The sequence below is a fragment of the Sphaerodactylus townsendi genome, linkage group LG03 (genome assembly GCF_021028975.2).
Source record: "Sphaerodactylus townsendi isolate TG3544 linkage group LG03, MPM_Stown_v2.3, whole genome shotgun sequence".
Lineage (NCBI taxonomy): Eukaryota > Metazoa > Chordata > Lepidosauria > Squamata > Sphaerodactylidae > Sphaerodactylus > Sphaerodactylus townsendi.
Window position 1 is genome coordinate 79,707,235 of NC_059427.1, and position 25,516 is coordinate 79,732,750.

Sequence of the window (25,516 nt, forward strand, 5' to 3'; positions counted from 1 at the left end):
TATGCAAAAATGGATGAAGGTACAATTTACAAAGCTCCTGCATGAATTCTACATGTTTGAAACACCAGTTTGTGATTTTTCTCCCCCTTTCTCTTTCTCCATTCAGTGATCCTGAACAGAGTACATTGTTTGTTTGTTTGTTTTTAACTGAATGGAGCTTGCAGGGCACTGTAGGTGTGTGTTCACACTTTATTGACATTTTGGTGGGGTGGACTGCAGCATTAACATCTATTCCCCCCTTTGACAGACTACAGAAGCAAAACCTTTGCCCCAGTGTCCAGCAGGCATATTACCAGAAAGAACAGAATAACAAGCAAATACAAATCTGTGGCTTTGATCTACCCAACAGTTCTGGAAACTGACATAATTCTGCCCACTCAGCTCTACTTTCTTATCTACCTCCCCCCCATCATTGTAGCCCCAAACGCTTTCCAAAATGCTGCTCCTCAAGAAGATTCTGGCTGCAATGAGACAAGGAAGGCAATAAGGTATTTATTCATTTATTTAAAAGTTCCCTGGAGAAGGGATATCCCCATTCTCTCGCATCCCTTCAGCCCAGGGGTGAAACCAGATTGACTGCCAGCGGCTAGGGCCAATGGGGTTTCTGATGGGGTGCTCACCCCTCTTGCCTCACATCCATAAAGGAACTGATTCTGGCCCATATGCATCTAAGGAAGCCAAGACAACCATCTCCTGCCCCCTGCTCTTCTTGCAGGTGGGCCTCAACCAGGTTGCTAGTAGTGGGCCAGTCTGCTATTGAGCTGGGCCTATGTGTCTCTCCCTCATCCATGCTCAGTTTCTTGAACCCCAGGAGCCTACCTGAGGTATTGGCTGTTTCTTCCACCAGGTGGCTTTCTGGAGAGCTGGCTGCCATTGGGTCAGACTGTTCCCTGCAGCTTCTGTCTTTGCCAGCATCCCTGCCTCTCTTGGGTTACTGGTTTTTTGTTTTTTGTTTTGCTTTTATAGGACACCCCCCCTACTTTTGAGATGTATAATATGGGGCTGATTATGCACATGGTGTCTGCCACACTGTAGGGCTGACAGTCATGGCAAGACTTCCTGTATGGATGTATTTTCTTGAGCCCCACTTTCTCTTTCCTTTCTCTCTATGGCAAGTGACACCTCTTCCAGCATGACTTTAATTTGCTCCACTGCCAGAGCAGGGCAGATTTGCCAATGAGCACAGTTTTGCCCTGGACATCTTCTTTCCACCCACAGCCAGATTATCTAGCTTCACCCTTCCCACTCCTTTGCACTCCCATCCATGCTTTCCCCCTCACCCTCTTTCCATGTTGCCAGCTCCTTCTTGCTTCCTAGTTGTCATGCTGGCATCTTTTGGTAAAAGAAAAGAAACTCAACCTCACAAGCTTAACCAAAACACTCTGACTTCTAAATTCTTGTAATGATATCTTGATATAATAATAACAGAGAGTGCCTAGTCCCACCATACACCCAATGTTCCCATACACTCAGCCCCCCTTCTATTTCTATGGATAGTTCAAATAGGGTGTCTTTTTGGCTACTTTGGCTACCCTACCTTCCTCACTTTTCTTCTGTCCTCCCTGATGATCAAGAGGATTTTTAAAAATTTATTTCAACTTCAAGCATTTGTACCATATTAGATATATTGAAATAATGATAATTCTAATACAATATCAAAATACCAAGTAATATTGAAATAGCAAGCCTCTCTCTCCTCTCGTAGCAGCAGCAGTAGCAAAAAGTGCGTGCTTGCGTGTGTGCGTGCATGCGTGGAGGGGGCAGAGAATATCAGTTCTAGGACATGGTACTCATCTTCATCAGAGTGTTGTCCCAGGAATTACTTTGCCTTTTTCATGGGGCAGGGGGATTATTTTTGGAAAGGGGCTACAATATCAATATAACTGAAATAACAACAATATCAATATAACAGCAATTTAAAGAGCTCTAACAAAGCCAGCAATCTTGCGATTGTGTGTCTTTAAGAGTGAGTTGATGGATGGAGTTAAGAGAACCCAAAAAAGCAAAAGCCCAGTATAATTCAGCAAGCAAACTTCACAGTACTCAATGGAGTGCCTCCTTGTGTGTAAACAGAAACACTAGGGCTGTTTCTGCATTGCCAGCTGAGCGGGGGTGCATCGATATAGTTTATGCCAATGCACCCCCCGGTACCATTCGCATGGACAGTTCCACTGGGTACGCAGCTGACGGTGCAGCCTTTGCACAGGCTGCGCCGTCCCCAAATGGCTCTTACCTCCTCCTAGCTTCCGTCACATTGTGGAGGCCAGGGGACACACCCCTGCGGCCAGAGTGATAGCTCTGGAGTCAGAGGCCAGGAGGCATGTCCCCTGGCCTCTACAACGCAGCAGAAGCCAGGAGAAGGTAAGAGCCATTTGGGGAAGGCGGGGGGGAAACGTTGCCTTCCACCCGCTGCCGTGCAAACAGCAGCGGGTGGGAAACGCTGCTTTTGAAAAACCTCGCTCATTATGTGAATAGCGTCCCAGGGACAGTGTTTTTACCGTCCCTGGGGTGCTGTTATTGGGCTGTGTGGAAACAGCCAAGGTCTAGGAGACCCAAATTCAATCCCACAGAACAGCAAGGAGTCTCAAGCTAAGCATTCCATGCATAATGGGTCTAAGAATTTATATATATATTCAGGTTTTGAGTGATCTGTATTCATGTTTAATTGGCTATAACTTTAAAGTTTGCAAACTGCTTTGAATCTAGTGTTACAGGAGAAAAATATCATATAAATATGCTAAGTAAGTAAATAAATAAAAAATTCCTTTTTGTTCATAAGATACCTGCTAATTGGCTAATATTCCTTTTAGCTAACATATCCAAATAATCACTCTCTCCTCTTCCCTTTGACTTCTGTGAACTCTAAACTAAATAATCTATAGCTAGAATACCAGAACCAAGTCAATGTCTGCATTTTCCTTTAACATGGACCCGTTATAGCATTGTGTAAATTCTCTAACTATAGTTTTAGCCATGGTCAGTACACTGTCTTCAAACAGATTGGCTAAACAGAAAAATTAATTCCCTAAATGTTAAAACGTAAAGGGGGGGGCGATGTTTCTTGCTTTTGTAATGTAGATCTGAGTGTACCAGATGCTGATCAGCATTGCAATGCCTATTTGTGCCGACTAAACTTGACAGATGTTTGTGAGATGGATGGGATGAACAATTTAAGCTATTGCTGCTAGTAACAGCTGCATGGAGTTAAATGAGAGCAGAACTGGATTGGAGCTAGACAGCCAATTTCTACATTTCAAACGTCTTGTATTACCTAAGATTCCTCACTGTCAAAGATTCTGTTCCTTTCCTTTTAGTCATTGCTTCCAGAACTGCTGTTTTTTCAGACTGAATTGTACTATTTTTGTAGCTTTCGTTCTGTCATACCTCACAAGTCAAAAGTTATTTGGCATTCCTCAGAGCAAGAACACATTCAGAAAGTTCATGATGATGCAGCAAACTGTGGTTTGTACATAGAGCAGCAGATTCTAATTCTCGTATGCAAAACATAAGCCAAGCTGAAATCAAAATGGATTCCAGGTGTCAGCCAGTTCTTGGATTCCTCTTTCATATCTGATTTTCTTCTTACCATGGTGACACTCCCTCCTGGATATCATTGCATCTGACATTTTATAAGCAACTCATAGTAGCCACATTTGTCCTATCGCATCAGGAGCATCTCACATTTGTCCTATCGCATCGGGAGGCAAAGAATGATGAAATGCTATGGATGTCTGCTCTATGACTTTCTTGTACAAAGAAGGACAAAGTAATTCCTCCTCTGCAAGTAAGATAAGATTTCCAGTCAAGGAGTTTCCAAAAAAAGAAACAGAAAGGTGATATAAGGTGTGTGTTTCAGGCATTATTCTCCTTAACATCACTACATCAAATTGATGTACAACCATTGAAGGAGAGATAATGAGTGATGCAGTGCCACATTAACTCAGGACCTTGTTTTTTAGCAGTGAAGAACATCCTCACAAACAAACCCAGCTCATAAGGAAGGTCTTGTTTAATTACATCCTTGCCTTCCATCAAGCACAACTAGCCACAGTACTGCATTGCTGCGTTTTATCCAGTTGAGATGTTTTCCTATAAGGCTGATGTTCTTTCCCAAGACTACACAGGGAGTTGGGTCATCTTTGTCTGGAAACATAGATGAAATGACATCAATGAGGTTGCACTAGGAAAGGCTATCTGCACATGTTGAAAACAGCTGATCTCCTTTCTTTCCTGTAACTGACAAATACATTCTCTGTTTGGGGATTTTGTGTGTGTATGTCTGTGTGTGTGCTTTTGCATTCATAATTGGGAGAGAACAGATGGAGCAGGCTTTGTTTAATGAAATATGTCCATTCAATTAACCCATGCCAATGGGGATTTGTTGCTTCAAAAAGAAACAGCATCAGGAACAGAAACCTCCTCCAGACATCTCTTGCAAAGATAAGGAAGGCCAAGGACATCTGGGGAATGACAGCTGATATGGGCCTCTCTTTTAAATAACTAATGTGAAATTTAAGCTTGACAATCAGGGGACATCATCATGTTATAGAAGAAGCATAGCGCTAACTGGCTTTTGAATTTCTACCTAGTCATGAGTATTCATTATTTGTTTATTTATTTGAACATTTATTAGTGACCTTTTGCCTTTGCAGAACTCAAGGCAGCTTACAACATCACCACTATAAAATCACACATTAAAAACAATATTCAGAAAACAATGATTAAAAACACAAAAGATCACAATTTAGATTTAAAAACTCTAATTAGAACTACCAATAAATAAAAACTAAATGAGTTCTAAATCAACTGTCTTCAACTGTCTCCTGAAGATTGACAGTGACGGGGTCAGGTGTACCTCTCTGGGGAAGCTGTTGCCATTGAAAAGGTCCTTTTTTCATGTGCCCTTCCAACAAGGTTGTTTCATTGGCAGGACAGTCAGGAGAGCCTATTCCTAAGGTCTAAATTCCTAGTCAGGAACATGTAAGAAAAGATGATCCTGCAGATAACCTGGCCCCAAGCCATGTGGGGTTTCAAAGGAAAAAAAGCCCCAAACCTTGAATTGGTCTTGGGAATGGGACAGTAACAAGTATAATTGTTGTAATGTCAGAGTCATATATTCCCAACAGCTGGCCCCAACCACTATTATTTGCCTATACATCTTCTACAACTATGTTCATAGGTTCTATTCCTACTCAGACAAAGACAACAGGAAAAGGACAAGGACAAGGTACTGGCCATTCCTTCTATACGTATGATAACCGACCTTGGATCCTGAGAGCTGCAAGCAGTGCCCTGCTCGTAAAAAAGGTTTGTGCTGTTTTTCACTTCTTTCTGCATTTTGCCTTAGAAGTCATTACTGAGGGACAGAAGCCTATTCCAATCACTATGATCTACCATGCATAAGGGATAATCCTCTTGATACGCATGGTCGCCATGTTCTATAAATAGGACAACACATATATTTACCTGCTTCAGTACATTCAATGAAGGCTATCAAAAAATCTGGATGTGAACTAAAAAAAGGAAAATACTAAAAATGTGTACTAAAGACAGGAAAATATGCCTGTTGCCCTCAGTGGTGGCAAACCTTTGGCACTCCAGATGTTATGGACTACAATTCCCATCAGCCCCTGCCAGCATGGCCAATCGGCAGGGGCTGATGGGAGGGGCTGATGGGAATTGTAGTCCATAACATCTGGCAGGGGCTGATGGGAATTGTAGTCCATAACACCTAGCAGGGGCCGATGGGAATTGTAGCCCTTAACATCTGGAGTGCCAAAGGTTCGCCACCACGGCGCCTATTTACTTACATTACATGGTGACAGAACACATCAAAAGAATCATGAAATACACAAAATACTGTAATTTGCTGACTCGTATTCATTCTGTGGTCTACTAAGTCTCTCAGATCCCATTCACATATACCTGTGGTGGCGAACCTTTGGCACTCCAGATGTTATGGACTACAATTCCCATCAGCCCCTGCCAGCATGGCCAGTTGGCAGGGGCTGATGGGAATTGTAGTCCATAACATCTGGAGTGCCAAAGGTTCGCCACCACTGATACTGTTGTCAAAACCTGGTGACCCCCATGCTATATCTGCATTTCATTTTTTCTGCCTAAGTGAAATACCTTACACTTATCTTTATTGAAATTAATGTTGTTAGTTTTAACCCAGCTCTCTAATCTGTCCAGGACTCTGACCCTGTCCTCTGGAGTATCAGCTGGCTCTGTAAGTTCTTTCAATTTGACCTTGGACTACTTCTGGACTCTAATACTGAACCCTGAGTTTGATGTTGGACTGAAACCCTAAAACCTTTGCTGAGAGACTTACTGTGATCTGGGACTTACCTCCAACATGGTGAGGCAGACACCACAATGGTCCTCCCAGTATCTGAGCTGGGAGGTGACAAGTTACAGTATGATGGAAGGAGTGGCAATGCTTGATGCTGATTTATTTGGAGAGAACAGAAGCACAGCCAAGAAGCAGAAACAGCCAAGAAGCCAGGGCTGTGGATATTGAAATGTGACATACAAGTCCTGTGTCATACAATAAGAACAAAATGTTTGTCAAGTCAATTGGTATATGCATGAAGGGACATCAGACACTGTCTCTGACATTTAAAAACAAATATTATTTATGCTTGAAAGCTCACCTATTTGGCTCATGTTCTGTTTGCTCATAAATAGCAGGGAGAGAGCCAATCATTTGCTGAACCATTTATGACTGTTTTCATGCACAATTAGAGTTTCTTACCATCACCATTGTATCCTGCAGCCTGTCTGATACTCTTACCTCCAATTTTTAAAAGGGTATCCCATTTGTAAAAAGAGTCAACATTCAGTTGGGGATTTTTTTAGTTCAGACTTACTACTTAGTGTTTCTGAATGTCTTTCCATGAACTTTTCCATGAATCTAACCTTGCAATTTATTTTTGCAAGCAATTCTGAAATAGTCAGCACTAGAGAGGTGCAGAAATCAGGCAATGAAATCCAGCTGAATAATATAAAGTATGCATTTGACTGTATTTGTTTAGAAAGGGAACAAATGGAAACTTAGAAAGGGAACAAATGGCAACTGGTCCCATGCTGTATACAAGTCCATCACTTTATCATCCCCAAGACTGTGGAGCACTTTAACAAACAGGACAAATCATATTTCCAGCTAAAAGAAAGTGGAGATGATTTTGCCACCCATCTCCCTGAGGAAATTATAGGCAGCAGATGGGCAATGTGGTCAAGGACTAGGAAGGCAAAGCTATTTAAAGTGCCCTGTTGCCCTTGACATGTGGGTAACTGGGTGGGTGGGTAACTCCTTCACAGTGGAGTTACCCACCCTTCCATATATGTGGCAGCAATCTGGAAAGAACAAGTAACTTTGGGGGTCAGCAGGATTTCCATCTAATTGGCCTGGAGATGAACTAACTTCACATTGTTTCTGGGTCATATAATTAGTCCTAATCCTGAGCAGTTGGTTAGGGCTTGGGAAGATATGTTTTGGTTAAGTGCTCATGGGATGAAACCTATACTTTCTTACAGAACAGACACTCTGCCTCAACACTGGCCTCTATCCAACCATCTGTTTGCAGAACATGGAGTTTCCCCATTTGTCCTCCATTTCAGCAGCCCCTTCAGACCCCTGTAAAAATCAGTTCTGGGGTCACAAGCAGAGGCATATCTGCCTGGTGACATGGGGCAGCCCATATCTCTGGGCACACGCCATCTAGTGGGGGGCACAAAATTAGCCCCCCACGTGACCAAAGAGTCAGCCTCCCAATGGAGGCACAACAGCTTTGCTGGAGCAAGCTGTGCGTCTAATTTTTACAAGCCACCAGGTGCCTCCTCCCTGCTGCAGGGAGCCAGGAATGCCCCAGCCCCACCCCCTGCAAAAGCATGCAGAAATTGGCCTCCCTCAGTCCCACCCCCTGGCCTGCCTGGAGATCCAGGCCATGGCCTCATCTCATGTCTGTTCTGCTCCCCAGGTGGTTATTTAGGTGCCCTGCACCTGGCCAAAGCAGAATGTAAGACTCACTGATTCAGTTAACAGTTCAATACTTAAAGCTTTAATTGTAACAATGTTGACAGACCCTGACTCCTCCCGGGTCTAACTAAATAAAGGTTACTTTGTTGCAGAAACTTTCTGGAGTCTGGAATTTATTGTAAATACTGTGAGACTATAACATCTATACTGTGAATCTATAACATCTTTGACTGTTAAATATTGAGAGTCTATAACATCTTGGACTGTCTAACTTGTTGCTGTCACCCAGCTTCCGTTGGCACCTAACTGCCAAAACCAGACGGGTTGCTGGGTAATAACTGCCACAGAACACCAGCCCTAGGGCTTCTTAAAGGGACAGAACTAAATTCGGTTCCCTCCCACTGAATACTATACAAACATAGCTAAACCCATACTAACTGTGGGGAAACTAAAGGGGAAATAAACAAAGGCTCTGTGGGGGCATGACACTCCCGCCTAAAACTTCCTCTGGAAGTTTTACCTTTATCAACTTCCATTAACTATATTTAACTATTCTTACTGTACTACTCTTAATAACTATCTATCCCTAATACATAATATTAACTATGCTAACTATAACTATAAACTTCTAACAATCTTGATTGCAGAATTCAAACTGCTTGTGGTTCACTGAAGTTCAACGTTCAGGAACTCTGAATAAAGAAGAATCTCCATCTTCATTCTTAAAATCAGGGTTAAAGTCATTAAGTAGCAGAAAATGGATGTTTTCCACAAGACATGTATCCACCACTACAAAGGAGGTCTCTCCTTTCATGTTTGTCTATTGCCACTGACTAGGTGTGGTGATCTTACGTATTTGATCCACTCTATTGCTCACATATCACGTAAAATCTCGATGTATATTGTTAATATATCCTAGCACTACTTTGCTATCTGTATAGAGCACTACTTCCTGAAAGGACAAGTCCAATTCCCTTTGGATAATTTCTAAAAGATTGTGTGGCTAGCACTAAACAAAGTTCAAAGTAGGGGTATGGTATGGCCCTACTCGGTGCTAACAGCCTTTCCTAAAAATAAAACCTAAGTACACTTGATCACCTTGGATCACTCTGGAGATGAGCCACTGCAGCAATCCTTGAACTGAAGCATCTGAAAATATATGGAGTTGTAGATGTTCTGGACTGGGTGAAATGAACACATAACTCCTTGGGACACTGACTTGTTCCAAAGCTGAAAGAGTTGACCTCAGGGTTCCCATTTGGACCTTTCAAGGTCCTGACAAGGTTGATCCCAATCTTTAATGTCCTGGAGTTAGCTCTCTCAGCAAGCATTTACCTTGAATAATGACTGGTGCTGCAAACCCAAAGGGGATGAAAATACTGTTGATTGTGGATAGCACTCCTCTCATTGTGCAGCTCTTCTTTGAGTCCTGGAACTTGAAAGGTAAACTCATCCTTTTTAACCTTCCAGCACAAACCCAAACTTTTTTTGTATTGTTGAGGACTCCTGTCCTAATTCTAAAGTTTCTATTTCCTTTTACTTTATCTTGCCTTCTTAGGAAAGGCTTGCAGCACTTCTGGACTATTCAAAACAATTTTGTGTAATCTTATGTTGGCGTTGGCCAACATATACTGAAATTGTTTGAAGACTGAAGATTGCTTCTTCTTGGGGTGGGTGTAGATTTTAAAAGCATCATCTACATAAAAGTCTCTGTGAACAAATTGACTCACTTCTGATCCATATTGCTGCTCTAAGAGTTTTGCAGTCTTCTTAAGTCCATAGTTTGCAATAGTTGGTGAGGGGCTGTTTCCAAAACATGAACACATTCTGTACTCTTGCACCTCTGACATCTGATATGGATCCTTAAACCACAGAGAAACGAAGATAATTTCTATGGTCTTTTCTGACCCAAAGGAATAGAACATTTGTTGAATATCTGCCATAGTGCAACAGCTTCCTTTCTAAAAGCCATAGCAAGTACTCGATAAGATTGTTAATTAAATCTGGTCCTGTCAGCAGAACTCTATTAAGAGATGTGCCATTAAATAATGCACTAGAATCAAACACCACTCATTGCCTTATGTGGCTTCTGGGGTGATAGACTCCAAAATGGTAAATACCAGCATTCTTGGTGGTCTTCAATGTATCAGGAGCTTTTAAATATGGCCCTTCTCTATCATGGTGTTAATGAAGGCAATAACATCCTCCTTTAACTGTGTTTTTTTCCCCATGTTTCTTTGGAGTGCTTTCAAAGCGTTGCAGTGCCATGCCCTTTTGATTATTTGGTAGCTTGTCTCTGGGTTCTTTGAAGGGTAAAGTCGCGATCAATTTCCTTGCTCCTCCTGCTGACACTCTCTTTCCATTATGGCTAGGAAGCGTTTGTCTGCTATGGCCACGGCTGGCAGGTGATCATGGATTGTAATTTTTAAACACTGATGACTCCAACTCCTCTATGCTGTGATGTGTTGTATCTGGATGTGATTTGGGCAGTCTAACATCTCGTGGAGTCCGTCCATTTGGCATAAAACCCATGCAGAAGGTGTGGTGCATGTTCAGGTATTCTTTGTGGTTCAAACAAACTGGGCCTAGAATGGTCCACCCCAGCCCTAACCTCTGAGCAAATGGCATTCCTGGGGGACCTTTCACTTGTTCTTTGACTACGAACACCTCGGGACAATCTGTGCCGATAAGCAGCAGAATCTTAGCATTTGGGTCAAGCTGTGGTATCTTGTCTGCTATGGACTCCAGGTGCTTGTGATGTGTGGCCGATACTTCTTGTTGGGGATTGTCTTTGATCTTTAGGAATATGTTGACATTCAAAGGAGAGTAGGTAGTTTAAATTGCTCTGTCCCATCAGTTGATTGCAGAACAAATCCTGGTGCTGTTCTTCCCTGTCATGATTTGATTTCCACTACATGTGGTCATGACATATTCTATCTCTTCTGAAGCATTATGTTAAACATCTCAAAAAAACTCTGGAGTGGCTAATGACATATATAAACTTTGTGCGTCTAATACCACATACATACGTTGGAAGCTTGATGGGGTGAAGCTTTTGAGTAAACATCCTGCGAGACAAATCGGATAACAGATGCATTATCTTTTTTTTGTTCCATCGCTTTGTAGTAGTGCATGTGGCTGTTGCCGTTCTGTCCACCTTTGGTTGTGATGGTTTCTCCAGGATGGTTTCTGCCTCTTTGGTCTCTTTCTTTGGTAACTGGAAATTGGTTTTGTCGCGATGTAATGCTGAACAATGCTGTTCACTGGAGCATTCTTGGCACTTTACCTTTCTTTGCATTCACTGGCCCAATGGTTCTTGAAAGAGCAACATTTAAAAGCACAGTTTCTGTTGCCTTATATGGGATGGCTCTTCATATGGCATTTCTCGGAACTCTTTGCAGTCGTGAGGTTGTGCAATTTTTTATGAACTGGACATATATTTCCAATGGCTTACTTGAGAATTGTTTGACTGAGTTTGTATTTGTCTCTGTCTTCCTAACCATAACCAGGGTTTACCTTTAAACTCTTGGAGCGACTTCTTCTCTTCTCTAACACCTTGGTACAAAGAGGGAATCCTGTTTGAGGATCATTTCTTTCTTTAGCCATTCTTGATATAAAATCTTACAAGATATGAATATGGTGGATACCTTTGCTGATGGTTCTCTTTGTAATTAAAAACTTCTTTACCCCATTGCTCTTTCGGGGAAGGGCAACTTGTCGATAACTTCTCTTTGAGTCAAATGCTGATCCAAACATGCAGAGTCCTGGCAGCTCGGGGTTTTCTTTACATGAGACTCCATCTCTGAAAGCAGATCTGTCAAAATCCACAGTTTCTTACAATCTTTCATTGCAAGTTTGGGAAGGAGTTTTAAGCCTTTGTAGAAATTGAAGCTTCTATTTCTGAAGATGCTCCATATCTTTCGTCTAATCCTACTCCATGCTCGTTCTAAAAATATGTGAGGGTTTCTTACATGTTCTGCATAGACTCTTCTTATTTGCGTTGGCGATGTTGTTTCCCAACCAAGCTATAAAGCAAAGTCAGCTCTTCCCTCGACGCATCTAGTTTCAGGTCTTTGAGGGCTCTCTGGAATGTAATTTTCCAAAGTAAGTAGTCTTCTGGCTTATCAGAAAACTTCTGAGATACCTCTGTCAGCTAAATCTCTTCTAGGATTTCTGGAAAGGTAGCTTTCAAAACATCTGACAAATTTGGGATGTCAGGTTTGCATAATGGGATTTGTTGCCTGATGATGTGGAGTAGAGGTATAACTGTGAAACTGATACTCCAGGTACAACTGTGTCTTCAGGACTTCTGCTCCTGTCTAAAAGCCTGTAGAGTCAGTGGGCATCCCAACTGGATTTGCTGAGGGTTTCCTCCCCTCCTTCTGTTCATTTGCTAACTGACTTTTGCTTGTTGTTGATTACTTAGGGCAGCTCATTTTGTGGGTACTGCCTGCTGACTCACCACTACTAGAGCATAATGATGCTATGCTGTGGTTGGAACTGGACCATGGATTACTTGCTGCACTCTGGACATCTGGGACATTAGTTCTGCTGATTCTGCAGCTGCCAGATGTTCTGTCACTCTGAATTCTTCGAATCAGCAGTCACTTCTCAAAGTTGGATGTCTGTTGGATTAAATAGGAAGATACCTTCATCATAGGGTCTTCTTCCTCCTATTTCCTCAGAATGGAAGGTTAAAATAAACTCTCTTTAAGGCCTTGCTCTCCAAAACTTTGAGCTCTCGTTATCAGCTTTTCTGCCTTTGCTCTTTTGTTTTAGTGTTGACTAGAGGCTGCTTCTACTTTGCTTGTCGAGGCCTCTTCCTGGAGCTTTCAACTGGGCTTGATGGTGCCTATTGGGCAGCTTCCTGGAGCTTTCAAAATGGGCTTGTTCTTCAATGATTTCTTCTTTTTAGTTTTAAAGAAATCTACTTGTTTTGCAGCAGCCACGCTGCATCGGCTTTAGCTTCCAGGATTCTTCATTTCCATAGCCAATCTTTTGCAGGAATGACAAGAGGCACTACTATAATTTGGAGCCCTGACTTAGTGCTTCTTGTTCTGTGGGATGTGTGGGAAGAGCAGAGGTTTTGGTGCAGATTTACTGCCACACTTGCTTAGCACTTCAAGGTCATAACCTTTCTTGGAATGTGAGGTGACATTCACTCTTCCCTGTCTACTTACCTCTGAGTACAGGGATGCAGTGTCTACAGTTGGTTTGCGGTGGATTGTTCTTCTTGCGCGTGCTGGATCTCTGATTGTTGACTTGCTTACAGCCTGCAACTTGCTGGATAAAACCACACATAATGTTGTTAAAGAAGTTTTGCCTTTTCTCTCTGATCCTTCTCCATCTTTGTCTTGATATTCCAGGAGCTTCTACAGTGTATTCATGCAGCTCTAGGAGGGAAATCGCATTATCCTCTTAGCTGACCTTTCCATAAAAGGAATTGCCGTTGTTGTTGTAAGGTCTCCTTACAACTTAATATTTCTTCTTCTTGTACCACCGAGGCATTTTCCAGATTGATAAATAGCTTCAGGAGGTCTTACTTGCGCCCATGCCTTACCGAGCATTTGAGCTGCCAAATACATTCACCTGATCTTGCAAAGATGCTAACATTATTTTGGTGAGTAGGCTTTTTTATTTCTAGCATTGCTTTGTGAAATAGAGCTTGTTGGCTCTGAGTGAGTTTCTTCTCTTTCTTGCATTGCCGGAGCTCCTAGCAAAGAAGACTTCAATTTTCCTATGCCCAGCTACTCTAGGGCTTATAGGAACCAATCTCTCTCTTCTTCCAGTGCTCCTAGCAAAGAAGTCTTCAATTTTTCTATGCCCAGCTACTTTAGGGCTTATAGGAACCAATCTCTTACTGTTGCCAGGCAGACTTTCTTTGTTCCTTTACTGCAAAGGCTCCCTGCCTTGCTTCTCACCATTAGAAACTTTCAATTGACCTTTGGAAACTGGAAACATTCAAGTTAGACTGTTCTGCTCCCCAGGTGGTTATTTAGGTGCCCTGCACCCGGCCAAAACAGAATGTAAGACTCACTGATTCAGTTAACAGTTCAATGCCAAAGCTTTAATTGTAACAATGTTGACAGACCCTAGCTCCTCGAGGTCTAACTAAATGAAGGTTACTTTGTTGCAGAAACTTTCTGGAGTCTGGAATTTATTGTAAATACTGTGAGACTATAACATCTATACTGTGAATCTATAACATCTTTGACTGTTAAATACTGAGAGTCTATAACATCTTGGACTGTCTAACTTGTTGCTGTCACCCAGCTTCCATTGGCACCTAACTGCCAAAACCAGACGGGTTGCTGGGTAATAACTGCCACAGAACACCAGCCCTAGGGCTTCTTAAAGGGACAGAACTAAATTCGGTTCCCTCCCACTGAATACTATACAAACATAGCTAAACCCATACTAACTGTGGGGAAACTAAAGGGGAAATAAACAAAGGCTCTGTGGGGGCATGACAATGTCTTTTAGCAGGCCTAGTCCTGCCTTGAACTATTGTTTCAAGTTATGGTGAGCATTTCAAAAATAACTTGAAAAGATATTCCAATGCAGAACTGGGCCTGCTAAAAGCAGGGAGATAGGGCCACGTTCCTGATCTCCAAGGTCAGTGCCTTGGACTATGTTTTCAAGTTATAGTTGTCATTTTAACAACATACCCATGAGCCTTTGCGAAACAGGTAAATAAATTTATGCACTTGTGATCTGCCCCACAGTGAGCCTACATTCCCTTCTGGTCAAATTTCCAGTTATACACACACACACACTCTCCCCACACCCCTCAAACTCCCGGCTACAGATCAGATAATCACCACAGTTTGTGAAAGTGGGTAAAGAGTGATTCCCCCCCTCCGCCCGCTTGTTCAGGGAAAGAGAAGCGAATCAGCTTGCTTTTAACTTCCTTCATGTTTTCCGCTCCTCCCTGCCTTCCCCTGCCCATGCAGGAGAAGTTCCACTCACTCTTTGGCCAGAATTTCTGGGTATACCACAAGAGCGACAGATCATTAAAATGCCACCCCCAAATAAAATAAGGATGGCAAACAACCCCCAATTTAGAAGCAAAACAACAGCTAGGCTCGGAGGAATCGCTGGGCTCTTCCTAGCATATAAATAAAGAAACGTAGGGAGATCCTATTGTGGAGCAAACACCCTTGGGGTAATTACTGCATGCATAAAGGGCCCAAGAAAGGGACCCAAAATCACATTTTCTACTTGTCATTGGGCTACCACCCAGGATATAATTGACAAAAGCTCTCAGGTTAACTAATTTGGAAGCAGGGATCTGGCTGGGGGCTCAAGACTAATCTCAGTCTTTAGACAGAACAGCACACATATGTTTTTCTTTGCCAGAGTTCCTTTCTTGGCTAACCGGCTTGGCAGAGGGGTACTGGCTACAATTCTTCCAGTCACTGAAGCCTGTATGTTACATGGCATTTCATGATTCTTTCTTTCATTTTTTTTTAATTCACCACAGCCTGTATGCATCTCAGCAAAGGAACTGGTAAAGAAAACCTGCTTAGACTTTTCCACTCATTCTTCTAAGCTCAAAGGTATGCTCCCTAGACTGTTTTTTCACCTTCACTGGTGTATTTACCTCTGCAGATAAAAAACACTTTGGAGAGGGTAATTTTGAGTTGAAAGAAATAAATTATTTAATCACCTTTCTCCATATCCACTTTTTCTGTTTCAGATACAACATCCTGTAGTCTGCTTTCAGGTAAAAAAAATGAGCCAGGAATGGCAGAACTAATATTGCTTACGTATGGGTCTCGAACAGAGAAAAAGGCAGGCCTTCTTCTGCAGGACTGGATAAGTGGATAAGTGGTGTCCTCCATATTGTTTTTCCCAGTCTTTACCTGTGAAATAACTGACATAAACATTAACAAATATATTACCATTGTCAGAGTTCTTTTACTGACCTTATATTAAGATATAATCTGAAAATCCTAAGTCTGCAGCTACTTCATTTCAAATTCTAAGATTCAAGAAAAACAATTCTTTGAAGATATCTTCTCAAAGGTTCTAGAATCTTTCAAGTCCATTGTGTAGATCAAAAATAAAGGAAGAAAAAAACTGTACCTTCAGTCATGTTCAGAACATCACTCACCATAACTTGCCATATAGCCACAACTCTCCTTTTTTATCCTCCCAGTCAAAGGCTGACTTCAAACTCAGCCTGGCTACTGACGTTTTGACACATTAGAAACCAATCATTGGTCATTTCCAAGCAATCTGCTTTCATCTTAACTATTCTGTACTTGTTCCTCCAAAGACAGCACTGTACTCCCCTGCACTGGATATTCATATCTGAGCTGACATTGCAGAAGTATTCAATTAAATGACACAGCAGTTAATTAAGATAATTAAGAATATGAAATGCTAACAAATTCCCAAACAGGTGTGAATTTTGCTTTTTTTGTGGATGTCAGTAACTTTTAATACTGGCTTGGATGTATTTCAGACACTTGAACTAGACAAAAAATTATTTTCTGGTATTAGGGAAACAATTGGGTTTGTGCTGGTATTAATCAGAACTTAATGACTGAGCTAAAATTGTTTTGCTTCTTTGAAGCCCATCCATTTGAAACCCCCTAATGAAATATTTTCTGGTTGTCAGCAAAAGTTTCAGTTGCACTCAATCTGGTGATGCATCATTACATAACAGCATTCTTTTCTCTCCAGTTGGCTGCATGTATTTGCATATTATTATTTCTGCAAACACTGTCATAATGATGTCAAAATAACATTTGTCACTTTATAATGCCATCCTATTTCATGCCTGATATTTGATTCATTTTACTTCTACATGATCTTTTCACAGCTTATCATGTGATAACTGTGAACAAAAAGGACTGAAAACATAGTGCATGATGGTCACTGCTGATTTATTTATTTTGTTCGTTGTCTTATGTGTTCATTGCCTTTCTGCTAAGAATGCTCCAGGCAATGCATAAACAATTAAAATTTAATAAAAACTCCAACAATAAAATAACTCTAAATAATGAGGTAGATGGAAAGTCTTTCTTCAGCACCTGATTCCTAACATTCTGCACTGCTATACTTTCAAATCATGTGCTCTGAAATTGATGAGATTTGAAAGAGCAGGAGTTTGGCTAGATTGGACCCATGCATATTTTCAAAAACATAGGTAAAAACCTGATCTAAAGTGCAAATTTTGGTATCAAAACTGAACATTGTATTCTGTATTTGTTTAATACATAGGTAGTCATACTGAAGTCAATAATATTTAAATACTACCAACTTAATTATTATGTATGTTTTTGTAATGATAAATGAACACTTCCTTGCCTGAAACATAGTGAACATGGTAGCCATGAGTGAAACAGAGACAGCAGCAGAGGCCAAAGAGTGTCCCACCTATTAGGTAAAATACAGCAGCTGTTCCAGGATAGGCCACAGCACCTTGCTAGAAGGCAGTAGCAGCTTGATGGGTCTGCACCACCTTTAGAACAGTCTCCCTCTCACCAAGCAGCAGCTGAGAGTAGCAGCTACAGTCGGAGATTTGCTAATCGAGGGCATTAGCTGGGGGTATGAGGAACAGCAAGGGCCTTTGGCTAGCCCTTTGCTGGGACAAGGCAAGGCAAGGGTTAAGAGAGGACCAAGTATTAAAGGAGGGGCAGTTTTTAAATTTCCACTAGATTTTTATTAAATTTGTCAATCTAGGAGAAAACCTTTGTAATATAGCTGTGCAGCAATTGCTTTTGCATGATCAGGCAATAAATTTTCATGAATTTTGATTGTTTTAATGATACAGGGTGTGTGGTTAAGGTGTGTTTTTATTATGCATGTTTTAGTCTGTTTGCAAATAAATAAAAACTATCCCAACATTTTTCCAGCAGAACCAGAAACATTCAAAACATGAGCAGAGCAGCAGTTTGCTGAAAGACTGACTGAAAGGGTGACTGCTTTATATACTGTCATCAGTTACGTAAACGGTAAGGCCTGTCATAGAAGTCCTGAATGATATGGCTTTGACCTTTGAATATTAATGATAGCATGTTAATGATTACAAAGTGTGCATTAAAGAGCTTTTAAAAGGTTTTTTTCCATCTCCAGTGTGTCCATCACTTGATTTTTGCAGCATCAAGTAATAACATGAGTGAAGCATGCATGAGTGAAGCATCATATGACATTATAAACAAAATCCTTATGCTTTCAAATAGAGTCAGTTCAGTTTCCTGACAGCCATCAAGTATATAGCTATCAAGCACAGGGGAAATAACTTATGTACCTATGTGTATGAAACCGGAGAATGGCCTTCTTGCTTTTGATTTATATTAACCAACTCTGTGAAGAGTCTTTTGATGCTGGGTTAACTTAGAAATAGTAACCCATTTGTATTTGATTTAGGAAACTGAAAAAAGAGTGTATCTGTGTACATTTTTTAAAAAAAAAATACTACCAGGCTTAAATTACACCCGTGATTATCAGTGCAACCCTAAACAGAGCTTTACTTTTCTGAATTCAATGAAATCAATGAACGTAGAAGGGTGTAACTTTGCATGGGACTCCATTGTATGTAATGGAACTCCAATACATGCATTGCATACTTTGGAACCCCAGCGGAACTCCAATGTATACTATGTGTACCTTGAAAGCTAGCTCTGACCATTTATCACTTTCTGAGTAACTTGATGAACCAGAAAGATGTTTGAATCACCTTTCTCATCCACGAGGTGGTTGCCTTGATTTTAGCAGAATCTTGATGCAGAGACAAAAACAGAGGAGTGGCAGGCATTCAGAATGGCTGCTGGGAACTTTGGCTGTGTATAACAGCTTTCTTAAATAACCTGTCTGTTTAAGCAGAAAAAGGAACTTTCTTCATCATCATCAACTATGCAATGGCATTTCATAAAACACAATCATGATCAGAAAAAAGCTGGTTACGAAATGTCCTTACAATATTGTTGACATGAGATGGAGCCTATGTATTTATATTGTATGTGTAATTTGCTCCTGTTTGTCTCTGAACTTTTGCTGTTCACCGCCCGGAGCCCTTCGGCGATCGGGCGGTATAGAAGACGAAACAATAAAATAAATAAATAAATAAATAAATAAATACAATCCCATTTTTTTCCAGCAGAAAATATTGGGAGTTCTTGTTTAGCAAATTATGCAACAAAACCTGAGAATCTTTCCAAAAAGCTGCTGAAAATGTTCTATTTCCGATCATTAGGAGATGAATAGGAAATAGTGACAAGAAATGCCAAAATGTCCGTGAGCAGCCATATTACCACTGTGCTAATAAAAAGTAGATAAAATAGGAAGAGTCACAGTTTGGGGTTGGAATCCCCACTGCCGATTAATCGCGTGATACTCACACAAAATATCATGATGAACTCCCCACAGCTGAACCGCCGAACACAGATTCATCCTGGTTCTGGCGCTCCCTCTCCCCCTTATCATGTATTTTTAAGAACCTGCATGGGAATGCACCTTTTTAAAAAAACCGTGTCTAATCCAGATCGGTGGGGAGGTTTGGGGTCTCATGTGGATTCAAATTTCCCACTGTAGAGAGTGACACAGAGGCCTTCCAGCCAATCAGAGTGCAATGGGCTGGGTGTGACGCGCGAACATCCTTTTTTTTGTTTTGCGCCAGCTGAGGCTAACGTTAAACTGTGGGCGCAAGGGAACGAGAGAGCTGGAGGTTGTGAAACTGCGTTCAGTGCATTCTGTGCCAACGTGCCAATGCGGCCATGTGGGGGGGGGGGAATTAAAATGCCAAAACTACACAGTAACAAAACTGAGCAGTATAGTTCCCGCCATAACACAATAGCCAATCAGAAGAAAGCTGCATAGGTGGGGATATTGTGCATATGTGCTCATGTTACCACATATTTTAGTGGGGGAAAAGTTCCCAACACAACACAACAGCCAATCAGAACAGAACCGCCAAGCCAATTGCGTGTGTGTAGGGATTGTCACATTGTTTGAATCTGTGATAGACATAGATGTCTTCACTAGAAACATGCTGCAGTGGGAAAGGAGAAACCTCAATGAAAAGGTTCTGTTTCTTTTGAATCCTGGTTGTATCCATCTTTAATTCTCAGTGGGGATTCAGGGTCAATCCTGTCAGGAAGGGTGTGAGAGGACATTATGCAAGTTGCTTTGCAGGGAGACAAGTCCAGACAAAGTTCTTTTTCCTTGTAGGTACAGTAAGCCAATGTCTAAAATAGGCTCCCCCATTTTGAGGCACTGTGCTGGCAAGCACCCAAGATTTGGCTGAGGTGGTAGAAGTGCTGTCTGTTTTATTAAAAACAGGGTCCCTTGGTCTACCACAGATCAGTCTGGCAACACAGGGACAATGGGCAAGGGAGTATGAAATATGCTATTCTAATGTACTTCCTGAAGTGTTTAGATCCAGCATTGCCAGTAATACACATGGTTGTGGACTAAATAGAACAGTTGGCCATAGCTCTTTTTTGTTTTGTTTTCATAGTTGAGTAGTCATGGTTTAGAACAGATTGAAAGAAAGTACAACTCCCTGCAGAATTTCAAGAAGTTGCATATATACACATTTTAGTTTATTTCAACTAATCAGTGTCAATGGGCAGTCGTGCATTTTCCAATAATGTTTACAGGATCAGGATTTTTTTTTCTGGACAGATGGTATCTTTCATTTACATTTCCAACCAACATAAATCCTGATATCCTGAATAAAACACTTTCCCCTGCTCCATACACAACCAAGACAGTGGGCATAATCATGAAAATCAAGTTGGATTCCAATGGCTCTCTTCCACAAAATTTTCCTCAGAATGAAAGAAAACTTTTTTCTGAAGGGAAAAGATTTTGGCCAATGCAGACAGGTATTCCCTGACAAAGGAAAACTACATAATATTTTTTATGTCAGGACTCAAATGTAAAACCAGACTCACAGTCAGATGTACATCAGGGGGACTCAACTTAAAAAGTGCTCATTTGTTGGAACATTCGGGGAGTGTCAGAGAGGGGATAAGTGCATGAAGGAATGGGATGAAAAGTCCTCCTCATCCTTTCCACTGATGAAAAGGGGTGGGAGGGAAACCAAAAGCTTCATCTGCCTCCTTGCAACTTCAACTGACCTTTATTAGGCATATCAATACAATACAAAATACAGGACAGACCTCCTTGCAACAGTCCCTTGCAGTGCTGCAAGGACAAGCACTTTTTAAGGTGAGTTCCACTGATGTACATCTGACTACCTTGACCCAGCATGTGTTGGGTTTACTGTGTGGTTCAGCATCCTTAGTGAGACACAGTCATTAATTCCAGGTTGGTAGAACAGACCTTCAGAGATATTAAGGCAGAAACCAGGAATTTGGGTAATGTCACATTTCAGCATTTGGAACTCTTGCAACCAATTTTTTTTCAAGTATGCATTTCAGGTATAGAGGTATTATTTTTAAACAAAATCAAAACCATTTTCCTCTGTATGTGTGAATACTACAGCTCTGAATATTGACCTCTGAATGGGGCATTTTATCTAACGACTTGAATGGATGTCTTTACTTACAATAACCCTACTTTCTCTTTTCAGTTAGGAAATTACATTGATGGGCTGTTCTAACATCTAACCAGCAAATCTCAACCATCTGTTACAAGAATAAATTATGGACTGTGTGCCATCCAAAAATGAAACTAGAATAGCAAAGTGGAAGAAACAACCACCTTGTGACAAAAGCCATCCAAGCAGTGACTTGTGAAGCTCCCTACTGACATAATCATTCATACTCTAAAGTGCCACATGCTACAATTTTTACCCCCAATCTACATATAGTTAGATCTGACAATGGAGAACAGATGAGACAATGGAGAATCAAGGGTAGGTGCTTCTTCACATTTATTTTAATAGACATTTCCAGATAGATTCAAATCATCACATTTTAGGAATAGGGGTCTCTTTTTACCAGGTCTGAGGAGGCTTCACCCATTGTATCCCTCATGTATGCTCTTCAGAGGCATTGAATTGGCCATTGGGGAGAACAGGATGATGGACTAGCTTAATTTTGGCCTTATCCAGCAAAGCTCTTCTTATGTTCTTGTATACCTATTTACAATTTCAAACTTTCTTAAAAACGTTAAACAAATATAGTATGTGGAAAGCTTCTTACTGTGGTAATTTTAGAGAAATTTGACAAAACCCCCCCCCCACCCCCCGAACCTGAGTATTCCTTGTGTCTCATTCCTGAGACATATAACTAACTTCTCATTGAGACAGGCAGAAGGCAGCTGTTAGTTAAGCCTGAATATTGTTCCTACTTGATTGCAAAATACAGAATGATAATTTAGATGCAGTTTCCCCTCTTTTGCTGTTTGTCTTTAGTTCAGCCAAGAATTCTGCTTTGCTATTGATAAATAATGGTTGTAAATTATCTTTGTGCCACTTAAAATCAAACCCTTTTCAGCCAACCCATTTAGCTGTGAGTCTCAGGTTTCACAAAGTCATTGGTTGAAGCTGCTTCCACAGGAAAGGGGGTGGTAAGGAAAGCAAATCTAACCTAGTTTGTTGACTACTGCCAAGCTTTTCAGAGGAATTACTTGTCATTCCTAATTTATGAATTAATAGATGCTGTCAGGGGAATAGAATATTGTCATTCTCAGAGAGCAGCTCTTTGATAAGCAAAAGTGCAACACAAATCAAAATGGAAAGCAAATACTAATTAGTAACCTTTCTGCTTTTGAAGGAGCTAATGTTCTCTGATGTCATGTCCTCTTTTTAGTAGCTGTAATGATTTCTGGAATGCAAGTAGGAGACCTCATTGGTTATGGGGAATTCTTCTAGCTAAGTAAATGGTTATTGGTCTTTATCAAATCATGCCAGCTTTTAATGGAAACTACAGAGACCACATCTGGAACTTTTTGCATGTGAAGCATGCATTTCAGTAGTAACTCATGGCCAGTCCCAAATCATCCAAAAGACTTTGAGCGATTATACAGGAGTTGTGATTTTAACACAGCTGTCCCTGTCCCAATTCAGATTCCCCAGTCTTTGGTGCTTTAGAACATTCAAATAACATTCTAAAAACATACTGTCCACATGCTTCCATTGCCTTTTTCAGATGGTCCTTCAAGCTTCCCCTTGGTTCTGCATTGCAGAGTCAAGCATAATCATCGCATTCAGTTACTTTACCTTCTCCTGGTTGTTTAGTCTTTAAAAAAGAGTGAAACATACAAAAATGGAAATGGAAAAAAATGAATTGTGATATTCTTGAATATACTTCAAGGAATGCTTCCACAATTGTTTTATTTCCTACTCAAGGACTACAACATCTTCCCACAGTAATCTGAGAGGAGCCAGGGGATACTGGCCCATTACCCTTCCTCTCTTCCCAATCTCAAATCAAGAAAAGGCAGTGATTTGGGTTCATCACCAGGCAATGGTTTGAGCTTGTGATGTCTGTATTTATTTTCAGGAATTAGTATCTAAACAGTATGCCATTCAATAGGAATAATTCAACCAGGCCTGGATATGACTGACAAGAAGGAAATAATGGAGTGGAAAGGGAAGAAACCTTCTGCAGTAACCTTTCCATTTGTCAGAAATGTCAAAACAATTCCTAACAGCTCATTTTAAAATAAATTCTGTGTACTTTCCTTGACATCTTTTTCACCTACCCAGCCTTGCTGGAAGAGGAATTTGCCCTATTGATAGCAAAGACCCTTTAAAATTACAAAGGAGAATTCAAGTTACTAAAATATAGTGTGGAATTAGCCTCCTTCTCCTGACATACAACACAGACTTTTCAGAACAATAAAAAATAAGATAGCAGTTCCTATTCCTGTTCTGAAAATTTTAATTGAGTTGAAACTGACCTCTTTGCCTTCTGATCTTTGTTGCAGATTTACTGTTCTGCCTATCTAGATCATTTTGCACATGCCAAACTGTTGGGGGTGTGTGTGTGTGTGTGTGTGTGTGTGTGTATATATATATATATAAGTAGAACAGAAGAGACAGATTCTCAGTTGCTTTTTATATACGAATTTACCAAAGGGAGGGTTACATGGAGATAAAATAAGAAATCCTTTTTTTCCTGTAACACATCTACATTACTATATGTTTGGTTTCATCTCAGTACCTATCTGCTGTCTCATACTCATGGCCGTGATGGTAGTGGTGTTGTGTCTGCTCAAACAAACAGAGTAAACTTTATAACTTCAGATCTACATGCTCACTAACATATAAACAAAGGCTATCTGACCAATAGCTAATCAAAAGATCAGTCAATAAACAGTGACTTCAGCAACTTGTTTACATACAAACAGTTAACACTTTTATAACTAAGTTGTGACAGACACTTGCAAAATCCCAACATAAACCAAAGACAGCAGGTACCAAATGAATGTTTATTGAAAGCAGCGGCGTACTGCCCACAGGGACAGCGGGACGCAAATGACCCTGGGTGCAATGGGGGAGGTGCAAAATTGCCCCCCTCCTCCCCCTAACCCTAACCCTCCTTCCCCATGCTAACCCGGCTCAGAAGAGCTGGGTCGGTGCGGGGGAAGCGCTTAAAGACAGCAGGCCCCTGCTGCCACAGCATCCGTCCAAGCCACCTCCTTCCTTCCACAGGCCTTCTGTGGGTGGTGCTCGGTGGCAGGGGTGGCTTGGATGGGCATCATGGTGGCAGGCCAGCTCCTGGGCCACCTTCTGCAGTGCCCTCCTCCCCCGCCTCCCCGCAGGTTGGCTTCTGGGGGGGGACAGGAGGCGCCCTGCAGGGAGGCGGAGACGGCTCGGGGGGTGGCTCAGGGTGCAGCTCAGATGAGCTGTTCCTCATCCCTGAGCCCCTCCGCCAAGCGTGTGGGGCACCCGGAGCAGGTGTTGTCCCCGGTCACCATTTCCCCCCAATACACCTCTGATTGAAAACCATGGGTTTTTACAAGGGCCTTTAATTTTTCCCTCTTATTCCAGCCTTCCTCAGAAGCTGTCTTCTAGTGCCCCTGGCCTACTTGAGATTTATTGAAGACACATTTTGTTTTCTGGATCGTTGGGGACTGGGGAGCATTGAAGGAATTCCACCTGGTCTTCCATTCCACCATCATATGATCCCAGATTAGTCCTGGGAGAGCATTTTAGAAAATATTTTAGAATAAACTATCTTAGTAGAATAATTCATTTTTTAATTAAACTTTAACCCTTAGCGGTGACTTGACTTAGAAAAGAAATAGACTTTTAACACAGAAGCTAACAGGATGTAACGTAGTTAGCATTGACGACTTTGAAACGTTATTTGTAGAAAGTAAACTCAGATAACAATATTGGTTAGGCTTTTGCAGTATTATTCTTTCCCAAGAGACCATTCTTTCCCAAGAGACCATTACTCCCATATTCCAAGCACCAGGAAAGGAAGAGACCTTTATTGCCTGCCAATAGAAGAAGCCTAATAAGTAGGTTATGCTCTCCAAATGCTGGATTTCAGGCAGTAGATTTTACAATATGTCACAGTAGATTTTGCATTATGTCATCCTTTTCAAGGATATCTTCCAGACACTAGGTCTCTAACCCTTACTTTGGCTAACACCTCCTTG

The 25,516-nt window shown here is 41.3% G+C and overlaps 1 long non-coding RNA gene across 1 annotated transcript in view; it reads right to left on the reverse strand.

Annotated features, from left to right (window-relative positions):
- Positions 1-6,399: 6,399 nt before the first annotated feature.
- The window catches only part of LOC125429765, a 37,928-nt gene continuing 18,811 nt past the window's right edge, over positions 6,400-25,516 (reverse strand). Inside the window, exons 2-3 of the long non-coding RNA XR_007244042.1 lie at positions 15,751-15,857; positions 6,400-6,540 (exon numbers count right to left, since the gene is read on the reverse strand). This is a non-coding gene — a long non-coding RNA (uncharacterized LOC125429765). The remainder of the gene's footprint in view (positions 6,541-15,750; positions 15,858-25,516) is intronic.